The sequence below is a fragment of the Bombina bombina genome, chromosome 1 (genome assembly GCF_027579735.1).
Source record: "Bombina bombina isolate aBomBom1 chromosome 1, aBomBom1.pri, whole genome shotgun sequence".
Lineage (NCBI taxonomy): Eukaryota > Metazoa > Chordata > Amphibia > Anura > Bombinatoridae > Bombina > Bombina bombina.
In genome coordinates this window covers 143,327,853-143,346,232 of record NC_069499.1, presented here as the reverse complement: position 1 = coordinate 143,346,232, position 18,380 = coordinate 143,327,853, and the positions used below count along the sequence as shown (strand labels likewise).

The window sequence follows — 18,380 nt, the reverse complement described above, 5'->3', positions numbered from 1 at the left end:
CCAGTACTAACTCTGTATGAGACTTGGCAGTTTGAAAGCTTGACGCTTGTATCAGAATGTCGTCTAGGTACGGAGCCACCGAAATTCCTCGCGGTCTTAGTAGCGCCAGAAGAGAGCCCAGAACCTTTGTGAAGATTCTTGGAGCCGTAGCCAACCCGAATGGAAGAGCTACAAACGGGTAATGCCTGTCTAGGAAGGCAAACCTTAGATACCGGTAATGTTCTTTGTGAATCGGTATGTGAAGGTAAGCATCCTTTAAATCCACTGTGGTCATGTACTGACCTCTTTGGATCATGGGTAAGATTGTCCGAATAGTTTCCATTTTGAACGATGGAACTCTTAGGAATTTGTTTAGGATCTTTAAATCCAAGATTGTCCTGAAGGTTCCCTCTTTCTTGGGAACCACGAACAGATTTGAGTAAAACCCTTGTCCGTGTTCCGACCGCGGAACCGGATGGATCACTCCCATTAGTAAAAGATCTTGTACACAGCGTAGAAACGCCTCTTTCTTTATCTGGTTTGTTGACAACCTTGAAAGATGAAATCTCCCTTTTGGGGGAGAAGCTTTGAAGTCCAGAAGATATCCCTGAGATATGATCTCTAACGCCCAGGGATCCTGGACATCTCTTGCCCAAGCCTGGGCGAAGAGAGAAAGTCTGCCCCCCACAAGATCCGTTTCCGGATCGGGGGTCCTCACTTCATGCTGTCTTAGGGGCAGCAGCAGGTTTTCTGGCCTGCTTGCCCTTGTTCCAGGTCTGGTTAGGTTTCCAGCCTTGTCTGTAGCGAGCAACAGCTCCTTCCTGTTTTGGAGCAGAGGAAGTTGATGCTGCTCCTGCCTTGAAGTTATGAAAGGCACGAAAATTAGACTGTCTAGCCCTTGGTTTGGCTCTGTCTTGAGGCAGGGCATGGCCTTTACCTCCTGTAATATCAGCGATAATTTCTTTCAAACCGGGCCCGAATAAAGTCTGCCCCTTGAAAGGTATGTTAAGTAATTTAGATTTAGAAGTAACATCAGCTGACCAGGATTTTAGCCACAGTGCTCTGCGTGCCTGAATGGCGAATCCGGAATTCTTAGCCGTAAGTTTAGTTAAATGTACTACGGCATCAGAAATAAATGAATTAGCTAGCTTAAGGGTTTTAAGCTTGTGTGAAATTTCATCTAATGGCGCTGAGTCAAGGGTCTCTTCCAGAGACTCAAACCAAAATGCTGCCGCAGCCGTGACAGGCGCAATGCATGCAAGGGGTTGCAATATAAAACCTTGTTGAGCAAACATTTTCTTAAGGTAACCCTCTAACTTTTTATCCATTGGATCTGAAAAAGCACAGCTATCCTCCACCGGGATAGTGGTACGCTTAGCTAAAGTAGAAACTGCTCCCTCCACCTTAGGGACCGTTTGCCATAAGTCCCGTGTGGTGGCGTCTATTGGAAACATTTTTCTGAATATAGGAGGGGGTGAGAAAGGCACACCGGGTCTATCCCACTCCTTAGTAACAATTTCAGTAAGTCTCTTAGGTATAGGAAAAACGTCAGTACTCGTCGGTACCGCAAAATATTTATCCAACCTACACATTTTCTCTGGGATTGCAACTGTGTTACAATCATTCAGAGCCGCTAATACCTCCCCTAGCAATGCACGGAGGTTTTCCAGCTTAAACTTAAAATTTTAAATGTCTGAATCCAGTTTATTTGGATCAGATCCGTCACCCGCAGAATGAAGCTCTCCGTCCTCATGTTCTGCAAATTGTGACGCAGTATCAGACATGGCCCTAGCATTATCAGCGCACTCTGTTCTCACCCCAGAGTGATCTCGTTTACCCCTAAGTTCTGGCAATTTAGACAAAACTTCAGTCATAACATTAGCCATGTCTTGTAGAGTGATTTGTAATGGCCGCCCTGATGTACTTGGCGTTACAATATCACGCACCTCCCGAGCGGGAGATGCAGGTACTGACACGTGAGGCAAGTTAGTCGGCATAACTTCCCCCTCGTTGTCTGGTGAATGATGTTCAACATGTACAGATTGATTTTTATTTAAAGTAGCATCAATGCAATTAGTACATAAATTTCTATTGGGCTCCACCTTGGCTTTTGAACATATTGCACAGAGAGATTCCTCTGAGTCAGACATGTTTAACAAACTAGCAATTAGACTAGCAAGCTTGGAAATACTTTTCAACTAAATTTACAAGCAATATGTAAAACGTTACTGTGCCTTTAAGAAGCACAGAAAAAAACTATGACAGTTGAATAACAATGAACCTGGATTAGTTATAAAAACCAAATTTACCCGGTAAAAGCATAAATTTAGCAAAGGATTGCACTCATTAGTAATGGATGATTAATCCTTAATATCAGAAAAAACGTATAATAATTGAAAAGATAAGCGTTTTTATCACAGTCAAAGCACAGTCTCACAGGTCTGCTGTGAGTGATTACCTCCCTCAAAACAAGTTTTGAAGACCCCTGAGCTCTGTGGAGACGTTCTGGATCATGCAGGGAGAGAAGGCAGACTTGTGACCGAATTTCTGATGCGTAGCAAAAGCGCCAAAATAGGCCCCTCCCACTCACATACAACAGTGAGGGAAGCTCAGTAAAACTGTTTTAATTTAAAATAAACGACAGCCATGTGGAAAATAACGCCCAAAACTATTTTTCACCAAGTACCTCAGATAATTAAACGATTTAACATGCCAGCAAACGTTTAAAATCTAATTTATGAAATGTCATTAAAAGCCTGCTGCTAGTCGTTCACACTGCAAGTTAGGCTAAAAGTTATATGCATACAGTATTTTCCCAGTGAAGTGCCATTCCCCAGAATACTGAAGTGTAAACATACATACATATCAGCCTGATACCAGTTGCTACTACTGCATTTAAGGCTGTACTTACATTATATCGGTATTGGCAGTATTTTCTCAGTCAATTCCATTCCTTAGAAAATAATATACTGCAACATACCTCTTTGCAGGTGAACCTGCCCACTGTCCCCTGATCTGAAGTTTACCTCACTCCTCAGAATGGCCGAGAACAGCAAATGGATCTTAGTTACGTCCGCTAAGATCATACAAAAACTCAGGTAGATTCTTCTTCAAATTCTGCCTGAGAAGAAAACAACACACTCCGGTGCCGTTTAAAATAACAAACTTTTGATTGAAGATATAAAAACTAAGTATAATCACCACAGTCCTCTCACACATCCTATCTATTAGTTGGGTGCAAGAGAATGACTGGGTGTGACGTAGAGGGGAGGAGCTATATAGCAGCTCTGCTTGGGTGATCCTCTTGCACTTCCTGTTGGGGAGGAGTTAATATCCCATAAGTAATGGATGACCCGTGGACTGACTACACTTAACAGGAGAAAAGTTATTTTTTGTATTGCTCTGCTCTTTTGAGTTGGAGGATGGAGAGATTGTGAACCATATGGTGTACCATGCTTATCATGTATACAATCAACTAGTGGTCAAAGTATTGTTGAAAATAATAAGCAATATCTGTCTCTGTTTTCTGCAGTGCCTTGTGGGGTCTGAATGGGTTAATTTGTATGTGGGCATTATTAGTCAGGAGGGCCACGCTGGTTAATGGGATCATAAAATATAGCTAGTTCTTAGAGTGTCTGTTTATTTGTTTCTCAATCTAATCTTTTTCTATCCTGGTTTAAGTTCTTGCATTCCAGCTAGTATCAGTAAATACTTAAATCCTGGTTATCTTGATAGGCCAAATATATGAATGTATGTACACAACTCATTGTAAACATTGGGAATGTATCTAGTTCATCTATGACCTTTGTTTTGTTTTGATGTATTCTCAAACACAATTCTGATGTGTAACTGTTATTTATTTATGTTGTAACCATATTTGTTAAAACCCTTGCATTTTTTTAGCTAGCTAATCATAAACTGTAAATAGCCTAGATGTGGAATGTATAAATACCTGGGAAGGGGACTGACCCCCTCAGAGAAAACTTTGTATTGTTTCTCTCCATACTGCAGTGTGTGTGATGATCTTTATAATGTATTAGCAAACAGCAAGGAGAGAGAACAGGAATACAGACTTTATTCAGCAGCATCCATCTTAACAATAACTGCCCGCCCCCTCCAATCACATGACTAAAATGTTAACTGTTTGTAGTGCACAGAGTGAACTAAGCATAACTATTGAACTTAAACTATAACATAAAGCATACACATCATTACATCTTCCCCTTCAAATATGAAACACTTAATATGAGACAAAGTCTTCCCATATTTTTGGTTTAATAGCTCGACCATAACGAGAGAAAGTAACTGCTGGCTCACTAGCAGTACAATCAGTGTCAGGTTGAGAGTCATTCCCAGCATTATCGCAAGCTGATACACTTATGTTGTCCTCAAAGTCCTCAGTAGACTTTACATCCATGTTAGGGAATTCTGTGCATTCATTGCTTTGCTCTTTATTGTCATTGCTGCTTGGTTCCTCGAGTAGAGTATCAGCTGCAGTGTCTGGTCGAAGATGACGCCTGTTGCGTCTCAGTTTCTGTCCACACTTGGTTTTGATTATATATGACCTTGGTGAATTAGCTTCACTGACAATTCGAGCAGGTTCCCATGTATCCCCAGTGACTCTGTGTCTCACAGCTTGCCCAGCCCTGAGTGGACCAAGTAACTTGGTAGATTTGTCAAAATACAGCTTTTGCTTTTTCATGTTTATGTTCCTCTGACCTGTTACCTGATCCTGTGGGATAGTCTGAGGCTGCAATTTCTGTGGTGCAATAGGCACTGTGGTCCTCAGTGCTCTACCCATGAGCAGCTGTGCAGGTGAACATAAACCCTCCATGGGTGTTGCACGATAGTTTAACAGGCCTAGGTACACATCCTGCCCTGATGATTGTGCTTTTCTGATAATGGATTTGGCTATGCCAACATACTTCTCAGCTAAACCATTGGCCTGTGAGTGATACGGACTTACTGGTTTGTGCCTGACTCCCCATTCACGCAGAAAGCACTGGAATTCAGCACTTGAGAATTGCGGGCCATTATCAGACACAAGTTCTTCACACACTCCATGTCTCGAGAGTATTGTTTTGAAAGCCCATATGATTGCTGATGCTTTTAGATTTCTCAGCTGTACTAACTCAAAGAATTTGCTGTAGTAATCTACTACTATCAGGTAGTGGTTGTCCTCAAAATGAAAAATATCTGTGGCCAGTCTCTGCCATGCCCGTGAAGGAGTGTTCCATGGTGTGAGAGGTTCTTTTGCATTGTTTTTTTGAAATGTCTGGCAGGTTTCACATGTCTTCACAAGTGTCTCAATATCAAGGTCCAAATTAGGCCAGTAAACCACATCCCGTGCTCTGCGCTTACAAAGAGTAATGCCCAAATGTCCCTGGTGAATTTGCTCCAATATTTCTGCCTGCTGTGATTTAGGAATAACAATACGGTCACCCATGAATATGATATCCGTATGAAAGGATAGTTCATTTCTCACAGGCCAGAATCCCTGCAACTCAGGAGAAAGCTTCTTTCGTTTTTCTGGCCAGCCATTGCACATGACACGAATTAGTTTTTCTAGTACTTTATCTTGTTTGGTATCTTGTCTAATTTTTTCCAGCCGTACATCAGCTATTGGAATATTTACTAGTACTGTATGTACCTGTTCTTCCAATTCAGGTTCATCCCGTGCTTCATGTCCTTCTGGAAACACCCTAGACAGCGTATCTGCCATCGGAATTTCCTTTCCTGGTTTATATTTCACTGTGAGATCATACTGTTGTAGTTTCATAACCATCCTCTGCAGGCGTGGAGGTATAGCAGATAGTGGTTTTTGCATGATGTACTCCAATGGTTTGTGATCAGTTTCCACAACCACTGGGCGACCATAGATATACTGGTGAAATTTCTCACATCCATTTACAATGGCCAACATCTCCTTCTCAATTTGAGCATAATTGGCTTGTGTTGTTGTCAGAGCTCGTGAAGCATATGCAACAGGATGTCCTTGTTGCATTAGCACAGCACCTAACCCAAACTGGGATGCATCCACTTGAAGCACAGTGTTGCAGTTTACGTCAAAATATTTCAGTATTGGCCCTGGATGTTTAGTGATCAGTTTTTTTACTTTCTCAAATGTCTTTTCCATGTTTGCGTCCCAAGACCAAATAGCATCCCTTTGTAGCAATGCACGTAGTGGGGCTGTCAGCTGAGCGAGGCCCTGAGAAAACTTGGATAGATAATTAAAAATGCCTAATGATGTCTCTAGTTCCTTCCTGGAGGATGGGGCCTTCATGCTAATAACTGCTGTTATCTTCTTTGGATCAGGCTTTAAACCCTCTTTGGTTAGAAGGTGTCCAAAATATGTAACCTCTTCTACCCCAATTTGCATTTTGTTTGGATTGAGTTTAAGATTTTTCTCCCGACACCGCTTGAGTAAGGCAATAAGGTTTTTGTCATGTTCTGTACGATCCTTTCCATAAACCAGCAAATCATCAATTATTACTTCAACACCATGTAGACCAGCAATCAACTCATGTGATTTCTTTTGAAATATCTCCTGAGCAGAAGCAATGCCGAAAGGTACCCTTGTGAAACGCCATCGTCCAAAGGGGGAGTTGAAAGTGGTCAGGTGACTGCTGGGTTCATCAAGACGCAATTGCCAGTAACCAGATTGTGCATCTAGTACACTAAACACTGTTGCTCCTACTAGCTTGTGAGCTATATCATCTATGGTGGGGAGTTTGTAGTGTTCTCTCATTATTACTTTGTTCAAATCACGTGGGTCAATGCAAATACGAATTGCGCCTGTGTTTTTCTTCTCTACCACAACCATAGAACTGACCCATTCTGATGGTTCTGTGACCTTTTTTACTACCCCCAACTTCTCCATCCTAGTTAGTTCTTGTTTGACTTTAGCCTCAAGGGATAGAGGTATTTTCCTTGGGGCATGAATGACAGGCTGTGCACCCTCTTTTATACGTATGCGGCTAATCCCCGGGAGGCACCCTAGGCCTTTGAATAGATCACTGTACTCATGCTTAATGTTGTCCTTTGACAGTTCGCTGCACCCACCATCCACAGCCATAATGATCTTTACAAGTCCAATATCTTTACTTGTTTTTAGACCTAATACTGCTGGGGCTTTTGTTTCTATCACAAACAATTGTAAGACCTTTTCAGATCCCTTGTAAAAACATTTTGCATGGCAGCGACCCATCACTTTCAGCTTTTCACCACCATATCCCAACAGTTTTGGTAGGTCTTGAGTCTCTAAGGGGAATTCATTTCTAAGGAGTTCCAGGTATGTGTGGCTTGGCACACAGTTTACTTGTGCCCCTGTATCTATTTTGAATGTGACTGGAGTTTTGTGAGCCCCTATCTGTAGGGTTACATTTGCTTCATCTGCAGACTTGTGTGATTTCTGTACTGCTGCAAGATATATTGGGGTGCAATCTGAGTCTAACCCTGCATTGTCATCATTGTCCTCTATGGCGTGTACAGCCTGTGTTTGTGTCCTTGCAATATGTGAAAACAGTTTACACACCCTGGCAAAATGTCCTCTTTTCTTGCATTTATTACATATCTGCCACCTTGCAGGACAGGCAGCATTTTTGTTGTGCATGTTTCCACAGTAGCCACAGGTTGCTTGTGTGTTACTTGTCCCAGTGTCCCACTTGCCTTTTATCCCCTTGTGTCCTCTTTCTTGCCAGTATCTGCTGCTTTGATTTTCTATAGCACTGATCTGGTGTTGTGTTCCTTCCAGTACCTGCATGTCCTTTCTTGACATTTCATATGCTCTAGCAATCCTGATGGCTTTCTCAAGATTTAAATCTTCTTCCTGCAGCAGCTTTTCCTGAACTTCTTTAAACTTACTGCCCATCAGAATACGGTCTTTTATCATATCACCTGCATCATAAAAAGCACAGTCTTTGGCAAGCAAGCGCAGCTGTGTCACCCATTCATCCACAGATTCACCTCCACACTGATTCCTCTCATAAAACATTTTCCTCTGCACTGTGATGTTTTTCCTTGGATTGCAGTATGCTTCAAACTTTGCAAACAATACCTCTGTTTTTTTTTTGTCATCTGCAGTGATATCCCCACTTGCCTGCCAGGCTCTGCATACATCACGTCCCTTTTGTCCCACACATATCAAAAAGTGTGCTGCCTTCTGTTGATCAGTCCATCTGTCTGCATCTGGGCCTGCAAACACAAGTTCAATCAGCTCCCTCCATTTTGACCAATTGTCAGAAATGTTCCCTGACTCTAAATCCAGAGAAGGAATGTTCTTTGTGCTGCTGTTTGCTGCCATGTCACTTTTCACCCTACTTCTGGTACCATGTGATGATCTTTATAATGTATTAGCAAACAGCAAGGAGAGAGAACAGGAATACAGACTTTATTCAGCAGCATCCATCTTAACAATAACTGCCCGCCCCCTCCAATCACATGACTAAAATGTTAACTGTTTGTAGTGCACAGAGTGAACTAAGCATAACTATTGAACTTAAACTATAACATAAAGCATACACATCATTACAGTGTGTAATCAATAAACAAACTCTTTTTAACCTGTCTTGGTCTGAAGAAATTATTCAGTCCAGGGTGAGTATATCACCAACAGTATCTTACAATTGTCTGTTTTTTAAACATGTGGCATCTCTTTGCTTATCATATACAGGTATACCTCACTTTACAGCGTTTCACTAATACAGCGCTTTGTGGAGCTGAAGTTCAACCTCCAAGGATTTTGAAACAGTGCTGTAATCTTCGTGAGATTGAGAAAAAAAGTGACTGGCACCATTTTGTTATGCGCAGTTCACTCTGTTTACAGCATTACAGTGCAATCTGTGTCTCAGTGTTATAGTCTGGCAAATTTTACTACAGTAATTGTCACTATTTTACATGCACAGTATTTATTGAATACTAATTGAATACTGTGCTGAACTAGTGTTAAACTAAACGTAGCACTATTGCACCCCTAATACATGTTAGTGCAAACATGTTTTTAAACACACTGGCAAGTGGGAAAAAAAAGCTAAAACCGCCTTGTTTCACTTTAAGGCGGTTTTCACTTTACAGCGGGGCTCCGGTCCCTAACCCGCTGCATGAGCGGGGTATACCTGTATTGTATGAATTGTCATATTACATTTTAATATTCATTTTTTATATTTTTTTATATTTATTTATCATTTAAAATATTACTCAGCATAGTATATATAAAATAATGATTATCCTGTCAGTTACAAAGAAAAATAAATCAATAACAAACACATCTACTGGCACATAAATTACATCTTCTATCTGTTTTTACCTCTCATATAATCTGCTAACTTTTAAAACCAAAGACTGTTCCTAAAACAATGTGTTGAATGAGACACTAAATTAACAGTGGAATGTAATTGTTAACACGCTCGCATTCTCATATTTACACACCTTTTTGCACACAAATAAATAACTATGTATTACAAATTTAAAGTAAATGTGAATACCAGGTGCAATCAAAATTTTGCTTTAGAATATGGCTGTAGTTAACAGTTGTGCGAGTATAAAAACTAATAAATATATATAAAAATATATAATATATATATGTACAGTACAGTACAGCTCATATTAAAAGTTTCATAAGAATTAATTTTAAAAATGGCACAAACTAGTTCAAAAGGCTCAATGTTACGAAAACTTCAGGTGTTAAAAGAACAAAGCTGCAAAATATTGAAAAACATTTTTTTATTGTATGTTCATAAATTATTGAATTTATGTGTGTATGTATTCCCAAACATATATACACACATATAAAACTACTTAATATATATGTTTACATTAAAACATATATATATATCAAAGTTGCTAATCACGGTTGCTAATATACAACCAAACATACATTTAAATTATATATTTCTTCAATTCAAGGATAAATATGTGTAGCAATTTATGCCTTTTAATTGTAAGTCAATTGAACCATCAGTGAGCTGGGGAAAACACATTTTACAGAAATAAGATTCCTATCATATTCCATTTCCCTTGGCCAGGAAGAGTGCAGTGAGAGAGAAAAAAACCCAGTATGTATTGTTAAAAAGCATACCTAGGTAAAGAGCAGCATTGCATTGATAGAAGGTAACTAATAATTGTTGGATGCACATATATAACTTATGTCATTGACTAAACAGTGTGTTTAGCTAAATTCCAGTCGTACAATGCTGGTCTTTTCACAAAGGGTAGCAAGAAAATCAATTGCATTTTTGTAATAGAAGTAAACATTAAAGGGACAGTCAACCCAAATTTTAAAATAGCCAATTCCTATAAAGTTGCTAACGATTTTTATTTTGCACTATAGTCTAATTTAGTACAGGTATACCCAACTCATACAGCGGGTTAGGGAGTCGGGACTGGAGCCCCGCTGTAAAGTGAAAACTGCGGATGCAATAGTGCTACGTTTAGTTAAACACGAGCACAGTATTCAATTAGTATTCAATAAATACTGTACCTGTAAAATAGTAACAATTACTGTACTAAAATTTGCCAGACTATAGCACTGAGACACAGATTGCAATGTAATGCTGTAAACAAAATAGTGCCAGTCACATTTCTCGCAATCTCACAATGATTACAGCAAAATCCTTGAAGGGTGAACTTCAGCTCCACAAAGAGCTGTATTAGCGAAGCGCTGTAAAGTGAGGTATACCTGTAGCCTAAATCGTTTCTAAGCATTACTACTTATTTGTTTCTCTTGTGGCTGTTTAAAATGCCCGCCTGCCCCCTCCCATATTTCGTCATCAGGAGCGTCAGGATCTTCGGTGTCCAGCTCTAACTCGGCTAATTCTCGTCTTTCATGCTCCCGTGTTTTGCGCATGCGCATTGCGCCGCTAACGATGTAGGGGGAAGGTTTTAAAAGGGATCTCTAAATCCCTTCTCATGTTCCTAGACGTCTGATATTTCAGGCGTACCGTTTACCAGTGTGCAGTCTGTGAAGTCTCCGGCTGCAGTTTCGTTTGTTTCTTTTCATCTCTTTTACCTGGTAAGTAATTGTAATGATGTGTTCTGTGCAATCCTGGTGTCCCATTCTGTTGGATTTTATGCGTAAGGAACGAGTGCACTAGCTGTTGGAAAGCAGTTCTATTGTGTGTGATTCTGTGGTTCTGCAGAGGAGTTGTCCTTTTCATTGTAACAATTGAACATACAATACAAGGACCTTGAAATTATTTATGGAATATCTCATTTCTGTTAGCTCTCAAAAAATTAGTGCATGGCCAAACATCGCTGCTTATCGCTAAAGGAACACATGAAAAACAAACCTAAAAACCCTCCTGTCCTGTACTAAACAACAGGTTATAAATAATCTGCACGCGTGTACTAAACAAAATATGTAAAAACCTGAGCTCATAAATATATACCCTCTATTGCTGCATGAATGTATAACGGCTAATAGGTTGTTGTCAAAACTGTAATCTGTTCTCTGGTAGTTTTGAGGGTAAAAGAGACATGGGTGACAGAGCTAATGCTCTAATGAGTTATAGCTTATACAGAAGGTTAAACCCACAAATAGGTATCCTGTGTTGATCTAGTACTGCTGGTTATATGCTCATGCACAATGCCCCAGAACTGAAACAGCCCAGCGCCTTCCTGAACTTTCCTTAGGCAGCATTGTAATTAATGCTATTTTGGCCATGGTGTGTTTTTTTTATGTATTTCAATACAGAATATTTTTTGGGTTATTTTTGGAAAATGATTACAGCATCATCGTTCCCCTTAAACTAACACAGATTTTAGCTGTAAAGCAACCTGATAATATTTACATAATTAAGATTATTGAAGTAGGCAGTAAAATAAAGTTGCCCAATGGTAAATTATTAACAGCAGCCCTAAGATAAAATCCATTCAAATAATAGAAGCATTCATCTGGTTTACGCTAGCTGAGAGGGCAATATGTGCTTCAGGGTCAGAGAGTGGGAATCCAACTGGGGAGACGCAGATAAAAAGGGCCAAAGAAGAATTATTAAGAGGGGATAATGCAGGAGTCACATAATAATAAATAGGAGATAATGCAAGAGAGGGATAATCAGGAGTAATACAAGATAGAATCAGAAGGGGTAATACAGGAGAGAATCAGAAGGGGTGATACAGGAGAGAATCAGAAGGGGTAATACAGGAGAGAATCAGAAGGGGTAATACAGGAGAGAATCAGAAGGGGTAATACAGGAGAGAATCAGAAGGGGTAATACAGGAGAGAATCAGAAGGGGTAATACAGGAGAGAATCAGAAGGGGTAATACAGGAGAGAATCAGAAGGGGTAATACAGGAGAGAATCAGAAGGGGTAATACAGAAGGGAATCATAAATAAGGGATAATACAGGAGAGAATAACTATAGTAATAAAGTGTAATACAGAGAGAATCAGAAGGGGTAATACAGGAGAGAATCAGAAGGGGTAATACAGGAGAGAATCAGAAGGGGTAATACAGAAGGGAATCATAAATAAGGGATAATACAGGAGAGAATAACTAATAAGGTGTAATACAGAGAGAATCATAAAGAAGGTGTAAGACAGAAGTGAATCATAAATAAGGGGTAAAACAGGAGAGAATCATAAATAAGGGGTAAAAGCAGGAAGGTAAAGCTTAGGAGCCGGCCCATATACTAACCATATACTAACACATATACACACACACACATATAGATACATACATATACACACACATACCAACACATAAACACACACAATATATATATAAGAATACCAAGAGAAAAAAGTAAATTTGATGATAAAAGTAAATTGTAAAGTTGATTAAAATGAAAAGTCCTATCTGAAAAATGAAAGTTTAATTTATACTAGACTGTCCCTTTAATAGATGGCTTGTATAAACAAGTCTGGAAAATGTGTCAAGTCTGGAAAATGTGTCCATGGAAGAAATACATGTCTCCTAACTGTGTCTGGGGTGTAATTGTGTCAAAAACATTCCTTTGTCTTTTATAATCAACCCATTCTACACAGTTATCAGACGATTTCTTTGTTTCATATAATTCAGTCAGGACACTTTTGGAAAATGTACTAACATTACATTCAAGTTTGAATAGATATTACATTACTAACACAGACATCCTAGCCTGCAAAAACTCATTTCAGGGAGGTGGCTTCACCCGCTACTGTGCCGCCACCCCTCCCCCCCTCCCAGTTATATATTGGACACCTTAAAACCCTAAATAAGATAGAGACTTATCATTAAAATAGCTTCCCACTAAAATCACATTTAAAAAAAAGTAGCGTTATTGCACAACCACATACAACAAACCTTTTTTCCAGTGATCGTACGCTTGTTAAAGGCTTAAATATTTTAGAATACAAAGTTTTATTACATGCAGTAAATAAGGTAATATTTGTGTTTTTATGTTATTAAAATCAGTGAGGGCTTTTTGGTTAGTGATGCAAGCTTTGAGGGTTCTATAACGTCCCAGCAACTAAAGGCATTCCTTAAAGAAACACTTTTCCGGATTTCGGTCACATTGGATCATGGTACTTGGAGTTTCAGGGAGATTGCATTCCATTTGCTGGCATCAGGGAGCTGCTATTACAATTAGGGAGACTCCCTGAACTTCAGGGAGAGTTGGGATGTCTGCTAACAATGAAGATCTAATGCTTTCTACACTAATGTAATATAGCTCTCTATTTTTAACCCTTCTGTTACGGTACCAACAGTGTACCAAGGGTTAATACCAGATGAACAATGTCCTGCATAGGGAATCAGCAATTCACAACCCAGCCAGTTTCAGGTTTAAAACAGAATGTCATTTATTAAAGGCTAGATGCCTAGTATTTATACAGGTTTGACCCCAGATGGGGGGGTTGAAAGACTCTTGTACATTTAGATAAAAAGGGGAAGACGCCCTTTTATGAAACAGTAGAATTACATTACTTAAATACTTTACTTAGGCAGATAACAACTTAAACACATTTGGCTTGTCTTATCACCTAGCGTCTGCTCTCTGAGGGTGATTAAACAATGGCCTGTTTATTACTTAAATGTAATTATAGCACACAATAGCTGAGGCCAGAAAACCTGTCTTTAGAAATTAGATTCTTAGCTAAACACAATTAACTCCTTCAGTCCTGACAGAAGGGTCTGTCACATATCTCCCCCCTTGTGGAACACTCCGGCAGACCCGGCTTGACCCTTTGGCGGGTCAACCTGGGGATGACCGGACTAGGAGGTGGTAGGCATGTCAGTTTGCTAGGACAATCCATCTGTATTCCCGTTATGAGAGAGAATTCCTGTCCATACAAAGAAGGGTTCAACTTCCTCAGTGCCCAGACTAGGGCTAAACAGTCCTTCAAAATCCCATCAGCTTCTTTACGAGTTTTCTGTACCTGCTCTTTATAGGTATCCACAATCCCTTCATACTGACATAGGGTGCCCTTGAGTTGCTGCACCTCACTATGAGCCAGCGTCAGCTTCTCCTCAAGTGTCGCTAAGTTTGTCTTTAATGTTTCATGTCCCACTCTCAAGCTGGTGTTTTCTGCAGTCTGTCGGTGCAGCTTGTTTAGCAGAGATTCACGTTCTAAACGTGCTTTTTCCTCTGCGCTCCTCTTCTCCTTCATCAGCGCATTGTAACGGGACTTCCACGTATCAATAGCGGATAGCGATTTACTGAGCTCAGCGTCCTGGGGCTTAGCAGCAGGGGGGTCAGTCTCTGCTGCACGGATCTGGGCATGGGTAGTCACAGAGTTAACATCAGCGGGACCCATAGGAGCGTAGGCAGAAACAAGGGGGGCCAAGTCATTTCCAAGAAGAACATCAGCAGGTAAGTCCTTCTTGACCCCCACATTCACAGGTCTAGCGCCCACTCCCCAATCCAAATGTACCCTGGCAACAGGTAGGCTGAACACATCGCCCCCTGCTACCCTCACAGCCACAGTGTCTCCAGTGTACTGTTTCTCAGACACCAAGTTCTTTTGAAGCAAGGTCATGGTAGCACCAGTATCCCGTAGACCACTGACCTTCTTCCCATTCACTTTAACCAGTTGCCGGTTATTCCGGTGGGCAGCTTGCACAAGGTCTGCCTCATGTAGGATGCTCCAGCATTCTTGCGCCTCTACGTAGCGGGCCGCAGGCTGAGAGTTACGTGGGATTCCGCCGGCGGGTCTTCTCCAGGACTGTGCTTGGTTTGCTGCATTTAGGGGACACTCTGGTCTTTTGTGCCCTAGTTGCTTACATCCAAAGCACCAAATAGGTTGTGAGTAGCCCCGTGAATTGAACCGTGCTCTCTGAGGGTAGTTCGTGGCCGGAGGCCGTGTGGTATAGCGGTGCACCGGGGGTTGGTAACTGGCAGCTGCTGGGGTGACTGGGGGTCTGTACTCCACTCTAGCAGGGGGCTTAGTGGTAGCAGTGTCCAGTTTGCGGGCATCCATATACTCATCTGCCAGGCGAGCAGCTTCATGCAGGGTGGAGGGTTTACGGTCCCGAACCCACTCTCTAACTCCTGCTGATAACTTGTCAAAGAAATGTTCCAACAGGAATAGCTGCAGCACCTCTTCCCCAGATATGGCTTGGCACCCCGCTATCCAGTGAGCTGCTGTGCGGTGCACCTTACATGCCCACTCAACGTAGGAATCACCAGCTAATTTAACAGTGTCTCTGAACCGCCTCCGGTATGCCTCCGGTGTAACCGCATACCTGGAGAGCAGAGCCTCTTTCACAGTATTATAATCCCCAACCTCCTCATCTGGAATGGCCCGAAAAGCCTCACTGGCCCGGCCGGATAATTTTCCGGATAATATCGTGACCCAGTCCTCTGCGGGTACCTTGTGTAGTGCACATTGCCTCTCAAAATCCGCAAGGTACCCACCAATCTCTCCTTCTGTTTCCAGGAAGTTTTTAAAAGCTGCAAAATTTACTTTTCTCTTTTCCACTTGGGCTGCTGCAGCGCTGCTTTGGCGAAGTAGGTTGGCTTCCACAGCTGCTATGACCCGGTCGATAATTTCCGCAGATGGGTTGGGGCCATAATATGCCAGTCTTATTTTAACCGCCCGATCAAAGCTTGCTTCTTCAGGGGTTCTGTCTGATATGCTGGGCCCATTGGTTCCTTCTGTCCCTGGTACTCTTTCCATCTTAGTCAGTATTGTAATAATCCCCCTCTTCCTGAGGTTACTGGCTTGTGTAGTTGCTCTTCTGGGCGATAAGGTTCATTCCGTCGCTTGCCACCAATTGTTACGGTACCAACAGTGTACCAAGGGTTAATACCAGATGAACAATGTCCTGCATAGGGAATCAGCAATTCACAACCCAGCCAGTTTCAGGTTTAAAACAGAATGTCATTTATTAAAGGCTAGATGCCTAGTATTTATACAGGTTTGACCCCAGATGGGGGGGTTGAAAGACTCTTGTACATTTAGATAAAAAGGGGAAGACGCCCTTTTATGAAACAGTAGAATTACATTACTTAAATACTTTACTTAGGCAGATAACAACTTAAACACATTTGGCTTGTCTTATCACCTAGCGTCTGCTCTCTGAGGGTGATTAAACAATGGCCTGTTTATTACTTAAATGTAATTATAGCACACAATAGCTGAGGCCAGAAAACCTGTCTTTAGAAATTAGATTCTTAGCTAAACACAATTAACTCCTTCAGTCCTGACAGAAGGGTCTGTCACACCTTCTCTACCCATTTTTTTATGTATCTCTTTCTCTATATCTCTCTCTCCCACAGTGAAGGCTAACCACGCTACGTGTATGAATGTGAAGCTACGTGCATGAATGTGAAATCAATCTATGTATCAAGCACCCACTCTCTCGCCTACACTCAAGGCAAACCCTGCTACATTCAGCAATCTCACCTCTTCTCTCTCCCATGCACACACTGTCTCTCGCCTAACCCTGCTACATTCAGCAATCTCTCCCATGCACACTGTCTTTCGCCTACACTCAAGGCTAACCCTGCTACATTCAGCAATCTCTCCCAAGCACACTCTGTCTCTCGCCTACACTCAAGGCTAACCCTGCTACATTCAGCAATCTCACATCTCTCTCCCATGCACACACTGTCTCTCGCCTAACCCTGCTACATTCAGCAATCTCTCCCATGCACATTGTCTCTCGCCTACACTCAAGGCTAACCCTGCTACATTCAGCAATCTCACCTCTTCTCTCACCCATGCACACACTGTCTCTCGCCTAACCCTGCTACATTCAGAGCAATCTCTCCTATGCACACTGTCTCTCACCTACACTCAAGGCTAACACCTGCTACATTCAGCAATCTCTCCAAAGCACACTCTGTCTCTCGTCTACACGCAAGGATAACCCTGCTACATTCAGCAATCTCACCTCTTCTCTCTCCCATGCACACACTGTCTTCTTTCACCTAACCCTGCTACATTCAGCAATCTCTTCCATGCACACTGTCTCTCGCCTACACTCAAGGCTAACCCTGCTACATTGAGCAATCTCTCCCAAGCACACTCTGTCTCTCGCCTACACTCAAGGCTAATAACCTCTTTTTTTTATTATTTTGCATAGTGTTGGAAACGATGTGTAGTCTTGCAATTCTTGCACCTACAAAACCTGAACAATTGTTGAGCAGACGCATATTTGACGTAAGTAATGTTTATTGTAACAATATCTCTGATGCACAACGCTGGGTATGTAGTTCAACATCATGAATCCGTTTCTGAATGGTCTATACAAGCAGAACAATATATGTACTATATCAATATTTTTGGAATTTAGATTTATGATATGACCCAAGTACAAAGAGGGGGCTTGACGTGGTACTTGGGCTTCCCATCATTTGGCCAACTATTTTTAGGTTTCTCATCTCTTTTGATGTTTACTTCATATACATGATGTTCAAATGACATAGTTGTTATCCATTTGGCCAAGTTTTGTAACTAACCTTTCTGTTTATTGCAATAGTATTTTGAGTTTGTCTCTCTCTATCTACAAATTTGCAAACACATTTTTGCATAACGTTTTCCTTTGTTTGTTACAAATCTTGTCCTGTGAGAAGAACACGCCTACTTTTTGTACACGTTTTTATTTTATATAGTGACACACGCATATACACAATATTAATGATGTTTCTTTATGTTCTCGCAGTCAAGAAAGGTGAGTAATATTCATTTTATTATGTACAATGTATATGTGATTTTAAAAAGTCTAACTTTGTCTTTAAATGTTTGTCTACATCTTTTGTGACTTTTTTGCATGACGATGACAAATTCATTAAAAATTGGAGTATTTAGTACATTATTGGAACATCTTATCACAATTAATTTATTGCAGCATAATATTCTTAGTTGTCTATGGTTTTCTATTTCAGAATGTCTACAAGAAAGACATCGGTTTTGGATAAGGATTCTAAAGACATTCAACGTATGGTTAGTAGTTAGATACAATTACCTATAATTATAGTACA

The 18,380-nt window shown here is 40.9% G+C and overlaps 1 protein-coding gene across 2 annotated transcripts in view; it reads left to right on the top strand.

The window, feature by feature from the left end:
- The window catches only part of KLHDC1 (kelch domain containing 1), a 542,525-nt gene that overhangs the window by 89,788 nt on the left and 434,357 nt on the right, over positions 1-18,380 (top strand). The window contains exons 4-5 of one of the 2 annotated variants that reach the window (XM_053697655.1): positions 17,483-17,559; positions 18,285-18,342. The exons of the other annotated variant lie outside the window; for it this stretch is intronic. The gene's annotated coding sequence lies outside the window, so the exon portion shown is untranslated. The remainder of the gene's footprint in view (positions 1-17,482; positions 17,560-18,284; positions 18,343-18,380) is intronic. 2 annotated transcript variants of the gene reach the window in all.